Here is a 12,919-nt window from a genome sequence, read left to right on the forward strand (position 1 = left end):
AAATAAATCAATAAATAAAACTTCTTTAAAACAAAAGTTCCAAAAAAGTCCTTTAAAACAAAAACACCTTCTCATGGGTTGCACTCTCAACATCACCTCAAAAATCCTGCCAGAACTTTAGCTGAATTATAGGTTTTGAACCAAACAGAGGTGTTGGGCGTGGCTTCTGAGGAGAATCAATATTATCATACCTGGCAACTAACTCAGGGGAAGCCATCACTGTGGTCTCACCCAGTACACAATTTACATCCACAGATAGAGGTGGAAAGGCTGAAGGCAGCATGTACCTTTTTCTTTCCAGATTCAGAACAATAATTTAAGATCGACTGAATGACAGGGCTGAATGAACTGTAACATAACTATGAATAAAACTTGCCCCTTGCTTCTTATAGTGCAGAACACAAAAATAAGAGAATAACTGTAGCCCTTCGGAGTGCACACATCTAGGGCCTCTCAATGCCATGACGGTGACACCCTCTTTGGAGCTTTGCATTTCCTAGCATCTCCAAGCTTCTGGACCCCACTACATTTCCCAGTCTCAGCTGTGGATGCTGCCTGCAGAATGCCTGGCCCAGCTGCTGCTTCTCCATGAGATGGCACTTCTGTTGACACCTAAAAAAATTCTTGTTTTGCCACAGCTGGCATGCCTGGCTGAGTTTAGTGGTTGGAGCTCACACTTGTTCATACACCACTCACCACTCAGCCATGCTTGCCCTTGGCAGGTAAAAAAATCCTGGATCATAATGCAGGTTCAGTGCAGCATGTCAGATAGAGTGTGGAGAACAAACGTAGCCAGCCTGAGAAAAACTCGAGCAAAGGCACCACCGGCCACAAAGGTTTTCATCTTGCAAAGTGACTCCCCTAAAATTCTCTAACAAAAGAAGCATAGACAGTTGTGTTTAAATGCCTTAGTTCTCTTAAACCTTGAGATACTGGTAATAAATTGTCTGACATTTTAATATGTTAACCTTATTTGGAAAGCATTATATTTCAACATTATTGGGAGATACAATTTGAATAGTTGGTATTTGCATTGAACCACTTGAGTCCCAAGAATATATTTGCATCAAACAATTGATTCGGAAAATATATATTACTGAAATATAGGCACTGGACTTCAGATTAGCATTCTTTCAGTAGACTATGCAGCTTACGAATAGAAGACAATTTCTAATCCATGAACGTTGATATTTTGTACTCATAAGTTTTTGGGCAGCGGTGCTTTTGCACCATTGTAAGAGGATGAGCAGCATTTCTGGCTTTTTACATTAAGTGCAATAGAAACATCCTTTTTCTGTGGTTGAAATACCCAAATATCTTTGCATCTTGTGGAAGCCAAATTGTCGATGCAGACTATCTTTGAGAGTTATGAAGAATCAGATAAAACCCACTTTTAACAATTTTGCAGAAGCCATGCAGGGTGGTTCACACCTGTAATCCCAGCACTTTGGGAGACCTGGTTGGGAAATCAGCCTAGGTCAGGAGTTCAGGACCAGGCTGGCCAACATCGTGTAACCTTGTCTATACTAAAACTACAATAAATAAATGTATAAATAATATTATCTGGGTATGGTGACAGTTGCCTGTAATACCAGCTACTTGGGAGGTTGAGGCAGGAGAATTGGTTAAACTCAGGAGGTGAGAATGAACCGTGATCATGCCATTGCGCCGCAGCCTGATGATGATAGTGAAACTGTCAAAAAATAAAAATAAAAACAAAACAAAACAAAACAAAATTTTATATGAGATTTTAATTTTCTCTAACTTTCTAATATCCTGTCTAATATCCTGTCATTTATGAAATGAACCAGCATGCCCTGCCTGTTACCTGGAACTTAATATAAAACAAAATTAAATAAATGAAAGAAAACTAGAAAGACTTTCTTTTCTTAGAGGTGAGGATATAGTAACAGAAATGTGTGCCATACTTTATTTAAGACGTTTTGTAATTACAAATCAGAGTTGTAACATACTGGGTTGAAAAGCAAATAAGTAGTATATCTCAATTCTTAGTTAATTGAATTTTTCTTATACTTTTAGAATGGAATCCCACACTGTCTCTTTGGATGAAGTGCAGTGGTGGAATCTTATCACACTGCAGTGCCCTGCCTCCCAAGTTCAAATGTTTAGTATTCCTCAGCTTCTTGAATAGCTGAGATTACAGGTGCACACCAGCACACTTGAGGGGTTTTCATCATATTGGCCACTTTTGTCTGAAATTCCTAGCCCCAAGCACTCTGCCTGTCTTGGCTTTTAAAAGTACTGGAATTATAGGTGTGAGCCACTATGCCCAGCTGACGTTTGGCTGCATTTCCAATTGAGAAGAACATTCATCAGGCAAAACACTATTTTTTATATCATATTTTTGGTGAGTTTGTTTATATGTCTCATAATTAAAGAACAAATTTAAGTGCAATGTCTTTTTATTGGGAAAGAGTTTATTTCCATTAATACATAAATAGAAGAGTAGGTTCATTTAGAAAGATATTTTTCTATGGTGAAGAGTTCTCGGGTCTTAGAAATGCTTTAAATATCTCATTTGGAGAACTCATTGCATTTATTGATTGCACGTGGGGTTTTTTCTTTGGATTTGCTCTTATAAGAATATTCAAAGTTGTTTCAGGATACAACGAGATGTTTAATTGTGTCAAATAAACTGAAAGAATTTCTTTGAAAGACAAATTTTGCTTAAGCTATGTTTTCTACTGATAGTGTGTGATTACTTTTTCTAACTTACTAGGAATTAATTGATGTTCAAATCTTCCCAGAATCAAAAGTTCACCTACAGCATTTAACAAGTAAGGAACTGCCACCAGAGCAGACTGTTGTAAACCATAACTCACCTACCACCGTCAACCCTGGTTTTGAGCTACCTCTAGCACCAGTTATTGGCTGGGTAAAGATATCTCAAATAGATACTGTACTGTTTGAATGAAATACATTACACAGACAAACAAATAACTAGTGCATATTAAAATTATAAAGAGGTTTTTTAAAAAATTAATAATAGCTTTGTTTGAAATTATATTTTTACAATGTGTAATTTACCATGGTGGGTTTCATTTAATCATATAGGAAGAAATAGAAAGACATTAGAGTAACAAGAAACCAAATTTAATGGTACAAAAGTTTACATTTAATATGTATGCATTAAACAGAATTTTCTAACCCAAACATTGAAGTTGCTTAGTATTGTTTTAGTTAAATTCCAAGAGAAGTATTGTTTTGAAAATCATAACGTGAAAAGACATCTGTGTGCACGTTATTTTCAAATGTGCCCATCAATTAAACAAAATGTGTAACAATGTTGAAATCTTACACAGAAGTGAAACTCATAGTGAGAGTTAATATAAGTAATTTAAAAGCAGTAACATAAAATTTAGTTCATTTCAGGAGATATCAGAAGTTTACGAATGTAGTTAGCAACAGTATTCTGTACAGATATTTAATTGAAGAGTGTGAAGTTAGTTTTTGTTTTTATCTCTGTGAGCAAACTTTTTGGCACATTGCAGGAGTTTCTAGCTAAACTCAGTGTTTAATAGGTCAGATTTTTATTTGTCCTGTGGGATCTATGTAGAGAGAAGAGTTCCTTTTCAAAAACACATATTTCTGTTAATTTATTTAACTATTGTATTGGCATAGTAAATATATATTTTGAAAAGAATTTTTTAAACAAACACTACCATTATGAAACATTTAGGAAATCTTTTCAGGGGTTAATATATATTTGCAAATATATAAGAGGGCATGTAATAAAAATTTTTAACTTGCCACCAGAATTATATTTCTTGTTCAGAGATATTTTTTGAAGTATATGCACTTCCTAATGCATAGAGCTATTATTTCTTCTTCCTCCTCCTCCTTCTCCTATGCTTCCTCCTCCTCCTCTTCTTCTTCTCAGAAATGAGGATATGAAATATACAAATAGTTGTTTGTTTTTACTTAGTCACACACCTGTCAATACATGAAGATCTGTTTATTTCTGTATTTTAGCTATACAATTGGCAGTTCAATGTGCTCTAATTTATGCAATCCACATCTAAGATGGATTGATGTGTAAGTTGTCTTGAGTTTTACAAAAGAGAGCAGTATCTTCAGTTTTCACAGGGATTTTAAGTACACCACCTAATTGACTTTATCTCACAATGTAATGAATATAAACAATAATCACTATTTAATGAGAAAAAAATCAGATATTTATGTGAAGATTATAGTTTTTAGGTCTCAGAACAATAATTGTTATGAAGTGCTCAATTTAAACTGAGAAAACTCTCATGTCTCATTGATAAAACTTTCTGGTGACTGTGTGTTGAAAACACTTATTTTAAGTACAAAAGTTGTTTTTTTTATCAGTAAACCCACAAAGATTAAAGTTGTTTGTGTTAGCATGTGAAAATTTAATACTGTACCATCTTATATGATGTTTCCCAAGAAAACTGTTACAGAAGAAATGCCATTAAAATGCGGAAATATGATATCTCTAGTTAATGGTCTGTATATTGGATCACCTTGCTGATGATTTATAACTTTAAAATACCATTTCAAAATTGCTGTGTTAGCCTGATAAAATGAATTTCCCAGCCTGATTAGAAGAACAACGGACAGAATCATCATTTCTGTAGGGTATGCATATATTTTCTTCTCTCAAGTTGAGAAACACTCAGTTAGTAGGAATACCTTTCCCCGATTGGACCCTGACTACAAAAAATGATTTGTAGGACTCAAAGAGGCTGGCACACTAGTCGCAGAAATTGTGTGAGTGAGCAACCCTACACAATCTCAGTTATCAGAAACAGTATTTCTAACAATTGAAAACACATGTGGTGATGTAGGTAATGATTGTTCAATGATGAGAAACAAAAGTGTGAGGTAAATTTGAATTATTTATTTGTTTTAATATTCTGATACCAGCTACTGTTTTTCTTCCTGACATTACAGTACTTTCATGAGATTTTGTTAGGACTGTATTTCGATGACATGACTAGAATGTCTAAGATAGTATGACTGGCACATTTATCGCACTCACTATCGAACTACTTGAAATTTTACTTGAAAATGTTTATAGTGTTTTGTCTGTTTTCAAAACACTATTGATATAGTCACATTTGTATGATATGGTAAATGCAATCAGATTTTTAAGAATAAACATATTTAGTTTTGATAAGCATATTCTCATCTTGTTTATAAAATATGCAATTTTTTTAACTTTTATCCTATTTATTATATAAGTTGTGTTTGCTTTTAGGATTTTCTGTGTATTTTTCTCAAATTAGGTGTTTTTCTGCTAAAGAAAATAATTGTATTTCAGATAATGCTGGATAGACCTGTAATCTACGTTCTTTCACAATTACAATAATGCTGCAAAAATTATAAAAGCACATGTTCAAAAATAGAAAGTATATTATTTATAGTAAGGCAACAAAATAGTTAGGCTTTAATGGCAGATCACATCATAAAGATGGAGCGATTTAAGGAAGTGAATATAGAAAATTTGAATTTTCACAATGTTTATAGCCAAACTGTTTATCATTCCTTTACTTTTTTGTGTAGATATTGATAGAAACTAAAGAAAGAATTTACAATATTTTAACTGTAGTCAACAGTTCTAAAATTTCTACATTTCCTATCCTCAGTGGGCAGAAATAATTTGGGTTTCAAATAGCATCTCAGCACTTATCATTTATGGAGATTACAAAAAATACTTTCCTCTGACTTTCTAGATTTGATAAATCACACTATCCAGGCATTACAACCTGGGTAGCATTTCTTTTAGTAGAGTCTTCTTACGGGATGTCCACTCTCACTTGGTTAGCAGTCACTACTGAACAAAATGGTAGAATTTAAGTTCTGATCCTGTAGCTGGTTTTCCCCCTAAGGTTTGGAATTTGAAACAGATAGAGATGGCTAATGGTACTGGCAAGAAGTGCATGAGGTAGACAGAATATAACATTCCAATTAACTGAACACAATTGCGCTTTGTTGCTTGTGCTTTTTGTTGTCTCAGCCATTCCCTGTGGCATGCATGTCTGCCTAGTTATGTTTCTCTGGGTGAACTTTGTCAAGACATGAAGCAGGCTATTTTTATTGCTATATCAAAAACCTCAGATACAAACCAAAGCTTAGAGAGATATGTTGCATATGCATAAAACAACTGTATTTGCTAGGTAGCTACAAGGAAATTATGACTTTTGGAGCTTCTGTGTATGCTCTCGATCTTTCCACAAGTACTCTTAATAGCCATGTTTATTGGTTGATAATAATTCTCAATACATCACATAAATTATATCATGTACTCATTGGTTTCAAAGAACATCTTTATTTCTGCCTTCATTTCGTTATGTACCCAGTACTCATTCAGGAGCAGGTTGTTCAGTTTCCATGTAGTTGAGCGGTTTTGATTGAGTTTCTTAGTCCTGAGTTCTAGTTTGATTGCACTGTGGCCTGAGAGACTGTTATAATTTCTGTTCTTTTACATTTGTTGAGGAGTGCTTTACTTCCAATTATGTGGTCAATCTTGGAATAAGTGTGATGTGGTGCTGAGAAGAATGTATGTTCTGTTGACTTGGGGTGGAGAGTTCTATAGATGTCTATTAGGTCCGCTTGGTGCAGAGATGCGTTCAATTCCTGGATATCTGTGTTAACTTTCTGTCTCGTTAATCTATCTAATGTTGACAGTGGACTTTTGAAGTCTCCCACTATTATTGTATGGGAGTCTAAGTCTCTTTGTAAGTCTCTAAGGACTTGTTTTATGAATCTGGGTGCTCCTGTATTGGGTGCATATATATTTAGGAGAGTTAGCTCTTCCTGTTGAATTGATCCCTTTACCATTATGTAATGTCCTTCTTTGTCTCTTTTAATCTTTGATGGTTTAAAGTCTGTTTTATCAGAGAGTAGGATTGCAACCCCTGCTATTTTTTTGTTCTCCATTTGCTTGGTAGATCTTCCTCCATCCCTTTATTTTGAGCCTATGTATGTCTCTGCATGTGAGATGGGTCTCCTGAATACAGCAGACTGATGGGTCTTGACTCTTTATCCAGTTTGCCAGTCTGTGTCTTTTAATTGGAGCATTTAGTCCATTTACATTTAAGGTTAATATTGTTATGTGTGAACTTGATCCTGCCTTTATGATATTAACTGGATATTTTGCTCGTTAGTTGATGCAGTTTCTTCCTAGCCTCGATGGTCTTTACATTTTGGCTTGTTTTTGCAATGGCTGTTACTTGTTGTTCCTTTCCATGTTTAGGGCTTCCTTCAGGGTCTCTTGTAAGGCAGGCCTGGTGGTGACAAAATCTCTAAGCATTTGCTTGTCTGTAAAGGATTTTATTTCTCCTTCACTTATGAAACTTAGTTTGCCTGGATATGAAATTCTGGATTTACAACATACCAGAATCTCTGGGACAAATTTAAAGCAGTGTGTAGAGGGAAATTTATAGCACTAAATGCCCATAAGAGAAAGCAGGAAAGATCTTTGACACTCTAACTTCACAATTAAAAGAACTAGAGAGGCAAGAGCAAACACATTCAAAAGCTAGCAGAAGGCAAGAAACTAAGATCAGAGCAGAACTGAAGGAGATAGAGACACAAAAAACCCTCCAAAAAATCAATGAATCCAGGAGTTGGTTTTTTGAAAAAATCAACAAAATTGACAGACCGCTAGCAAGACTAATAAAGAAGAAAAGAGAGAGGAATCAAATAGACGCAATAAAAAATGATAAAGGGGATATCACCACCGACCCCACAGAAATACAAACTACCATCAGAGAATACTATAAAAACCTCTATGCTAATCAACTAGAAAATCTAGAAGAAATGGATAATTTCCTGGACACTTACACTCTTTCAAGACTAAAGCAGGAAGAAGTTGAATCCCTGAATAGACCAATAGTAGGCTCTGAAATTGAGGCAATAATTAATAGCCTACCCACCAAAAAAAGTCCAGGACCAGATGGATTCACAGCTGAATTCTACCAGAGGTACAAGGAGGAGTTGGTACCATTCCTTCTGAAACTATTCCAATCAATAGAAAAAGAAGGAATCCTCCCTAACTCATTTTATGAGGCCAACATCATCCTGATACAAAAGCCTGGCAGAGACACAACACAAAAAGAGAATTTTACACCAATATCCCTGATGAACATCGATGCAAAAATCCTCAATAAAATACTGGCAATCTGGATTCAGCAGCACATCAAAAAGCTTATCCAGCATGATGAAGTGGGCTTCATCCCTGGGATGCAAGACTGGTTCAACATTCGCAAACCAATAAAGGTCATCCAGCACATAAACAGAACCAAAGGCAAGAACCACATGATTATCTCAATAGATGCAGAAAAGACTTTTCACAAAATTCAACAGCCCTTCATGCTAAAAACGCTCAATAAATTCGGTATTGATGGAACGTACCTCAAAATAATAAGAGCGATTTATGACAAACCCACAGCTAATATCATACTGAATGGGCAAAAACTGGAAAAATTCCCTTTGAAAACTGGCACAAGACAGGGATGCCCTCTCTCACCACTCCTATTCAACATAGTGTTGGAAGTTCTGGCTAGGGCAATCAGGCAAGAGAAAGAAACAAAGGGTATTCAGTTAGGAAAAGAAGAAGTCAAATTGTCCCTGTTTGCAGATGACATGATTGTATATTTAGAAAACCCCATCGTCTCAGCCCAAAATCTCCTTAAGCTGATAAGCAACTTCAGCAAAGACTCAGGATACACAATTAATGTGCAAAAATCACAAGCATTATTATACACCAGTAACAGACAAACAGAGAGCCAAATCATGAATGAACTTCCATTCACAATTGCTTCAAAGAGAATAAAATACCTAGGAATCCAACTTACAAGGGATGTAAAGGACCTCTTCAAGGAGAACTACAAACCACTGCTCAGTGAAATCAAAGAGGACACAAACAAATGGAAGAACATACCATGCTCATGGATAGGAAGAATCAATATGAAAATGGCCATACTGCCCAAAGTTATTTATAGATTCAATGCCATCCCCATCAAGCTACCAATGAGTTTCTTCACAGAATTGGAAAAAACGGCTTTAAAGTTCATATGGAACCAAAAAAGAGCCCGCATTGCCAAGACAATCCTAAGTCAAAAGGACAAAGCTGGAGGCGTCACACTACCTGACTTCAAACTACACTACAAGGCTACAGTAACCAAAACAGCATGGTATGGTACCAAAACAGAGATATAGACCAATGGAACAGAACAGAGTCCTCAGAAATAATACCACACATCTACAGCCATCTGATCTTTGACAAACCTGAGAGAAACAAGAAATGGGGAAACGATTCCCTATTTAATACATGGTGCTGGGAAAATTGGCTAGCCGTAAGTAGAAAGCTGAAACTGGATCCTTTCCTTACTCCTTATACGAAGATTAATTCAAGATGGATTAGACTTAAATGTTAGACCTAATACCATAAAAACCCTAGAAGAAAACCTAGGAAATACCATTCAGGACATAGGCATGAGCAAGGACTTCATGTCTAAAACACCAAAAGCAACAGCAGTAAAAGCCAAAATTGACAAATGGGATCTAATTAAACTAAAGAACTTCTGCACAGCAAAAGAAACTACCACCAGAGTGAACAGGCAACCTACAGAATGGGAGAAAATTTTTGCAATCTACTCATCTGACAAAGGGCTCATCTCCAGAATCTACAAAAACTCAAACAAATATACAAGAAAAAAACAAACAACCCCATCAAAAAGTGGGCAAGGGATATGAACAGACATTTCTCAAAAGAAAACTTTCATACAACCAACAGACACATGAAAAAATGCTCATCATCACTCGCCATCAGAGAAATGCAAATCAAAACCACAATGAGATACCATCTCACATCAGTTAGAATGGCAATCATTAAAAAGTCAGGAAACAACAGGTTTGGAGAAGATGTGGAGAAATAGGAACACTTTTACACTGTTGGTGGGATTGTAAACTAGTTCAACCATTATGGAAAATAGTATGGCAATTCCTCAAGGATCTAGAACTAGATGTACCATATGACCCAGCCATCCCACTACTGGGTATATACCCAAAGGATTATAAGTCATGCTGCTATAAAGACACACGCATACGTATGTTTATTGTGGCACTATTCACAATAGCAAAGACTTGGAATCAACCCAAATGTCCATCTGTGACAGACTGGATTAAGAAAATGTGGCACATATACACCATGGAGTACTATCCAGCCATAAGAAAGGATGAGTTTGCGTCCTTTGTAGGGACATGGATGCAGCTGGAAACCATCATTCTTAGCAAACTATCACAAGAACAGAAAACCAAACACCGCGTGTTCTCACTCATAGGTGGGAACTGAACAATGAGAACACTTGGACTCGGGAAGGAGAACGTCACACACCGGGGCCTATCATGGGGAGGGGGGGAGGGGGGAGGGATTGCATTGGGAGTTATACCTGATATAAATGATGAATTGATGGGTGCTGACGAGTTGATGGGTGGGTGCAGCACACCAAAATGGCACAAGTATACATATGTAACAAACCTGCACGTTATGCACATGTACCCTAGAACTTAAAGTATAACTAAAAAATTAAAAAAAAAATAAAGAAAATAAATTATATCATGTAAACTGTAAAAACATATTATACTCACAAGAAGACACTGAATCCTAGGAGAACAAAATAACTTAGCTCTCGTAGGTTATGACACAGCACTGATTTCTTTCTAATCTTGTCTAATTGACAAGATTGTAATCTATTTTACTACGTGAAATGTATGTTATTATTTATTATTTCTAATGATAAATTTTCCATGTACTCTTTACGATGGTCCACCTGTGAAATAAACACTAACGCTAAACCTTAAAAACAATAAGTTACTTGAAAACACTATGAAAAATTGCATATCATTTTATTAACTCAGTTTTGGTATATATTTCATTCAACTACATTCGTAATACATTTAAAGTTAGATGATTACATAACTGTCTTTTGGCCTCTAGATTAAGGCTTATCCTCACGATGATATATTTTGGCATTATCATAAATATGAAGACAAACTAGCATTAAACCAGAGAGAAGATAGAAAGAGTACAATAATAGTGTACTGAGTCACCTTCAGGTCATCTTTTGATTTAGCTGCTTTCTGACTACAATTCTATGTTCCCGAAAGTTTTTGGAAACAGTTCAGGTAAATTATGGGTGAGTTTTCTTTTAATTTTGATAAAAACATTTGTACACAAACTAAAATTTTTAAGTATGTGTTAAAATCCATCATGTATTTGATGTTAAATATGTAAACATTAGTAATATTATAGCTGTCTTTTCTGGTCATTTCTACTATTATTATCCCAATAGAAAGAGGTCAAAATTGTCACAGCAAAGACAGGCCATGTCATGTATTCTTTCATCTCTTAAGATACAATTATCTTCTTATTATAAGAAGGTTTATACTCTCTATATAAACAAAGTATTAAAATGTACATCTCCTTGATTTAATAGTTCGGTAATGAAGCAAATCTCAAGGATACCATTTTATCTATATAAATGTTTTTATGCATCTCTAAAGTTTTTCCTTAAAAAGTTGACCAGAATGTTGTCATCACACATAATAAAAATTAGTGTATAAGCTTCATCAACATGGCAAACCCCATCTCCACAGAAAGTGTAAAAAATTATTCAGGTGTGGTGGCTTGAGTTTGTGGTTTCAGCTCCTTGGGAAGGCAAAATGTCGTTTCATTCACTGACTTTTGGTATTTGCTTTAAAGTGCCCTCATTATACTTTTCTAATTAGATTAGTGCATCAATGATGTTTTCTAGTTTCTAGAGTAACGTTTACCCTGAGATTATATATAATAATAATCTCAAAGATCAACATTATTCATCATCAAATAAACATTTCTCTTATCAAATGAACATTTTCATCACTGACAAGAAAGTACCCCTTTCTAGCCCTGCAAGAAAAAAAAATATATATATCTATATGATAGACTTATATATACATATCTAATGTATAATTGTATATAGGTATGTGAATACATATGTATATATGTATATATATGTAATAAATTATATATGTGTGTGTGTATATATATATTTGCAGACTTGTAATCATAAAGCTTTTGAGCATTGTACAGAAGGCACCAACCACACTGGGTCCCTCTTTAGACCTGAAAACCTCAATTAGGTCAGACACTTTCCTTCATACTGGTAGTCTTAGTACTTTGGGAAGCCAAGGCAGGCAGATTACTTGATTTCAGGAGTTCAAAACCAGCCTCAGGAACTTGGTGATATCTATTGAAATACAAAAAGTTAGCAAAGTGTAACGGTCTGCACCAGGCGTCCCTGCAACCTGGGACACTGAGGTGAAAACATCTTCAGAGCTGTGATTGTGTTGCTGTAATCCAACCTTAGCAATGAAGAGAAGTGCTGCCCCTCCCCAAACTTACACACTTACAAAGAGTAATAACATCTTGATTTTGTTTCCTTTGTTAGATTCATTTTATCTAGGCCTATTTTGTGTCATGCATGGCAATAGAACAGTGTCTCACAACTTTTTACTATATACTGTAGTATAGAGCTCTTTCTAGTTTCTAAAACAAGCTGCACCTCTCATAAGAGTTTATTGTTCTTTCAAGTAGGTACTTCTTAGATATCTCAGAGGTAGAAAGAACAAGGAATCTTCTGATTTCTGGGCTGCCTTCTGTTTCACTCACAGCACCTCCCTTCTCTGCATTAGCGTATCACCTAGATTTCTTTTAAATGTCTGCAGTGCCCCTGTAATGAACTGACTCCCCATTACATCTCACAATACAAGGTTCTAGATTCCATAGCTAAACTGTAAACTTAGGGTTGTTTGTGTGATTTGCATATGTAATTCCGATTTACCTATTTCACTACTATAGCCTCATGGGTGACTAACTCTCATTTTT

The sequence above is a fragment of the Rhinopithecus roxellana genome, chromosome 22 (assembly GCF_007565055.1).
Source record: "Rhinopithecus roxellana isolate Shanxi Qingling chromosome 22, ASM756505v1, whole genome shotgun sequence".
Classification (NCBI taxonomy): Eukaryota; Metazoa; Chordata; class Mammalia; order Primates; family Cercopithecidae; genus Rhinopithecus; species Rhinopithecus roxellana.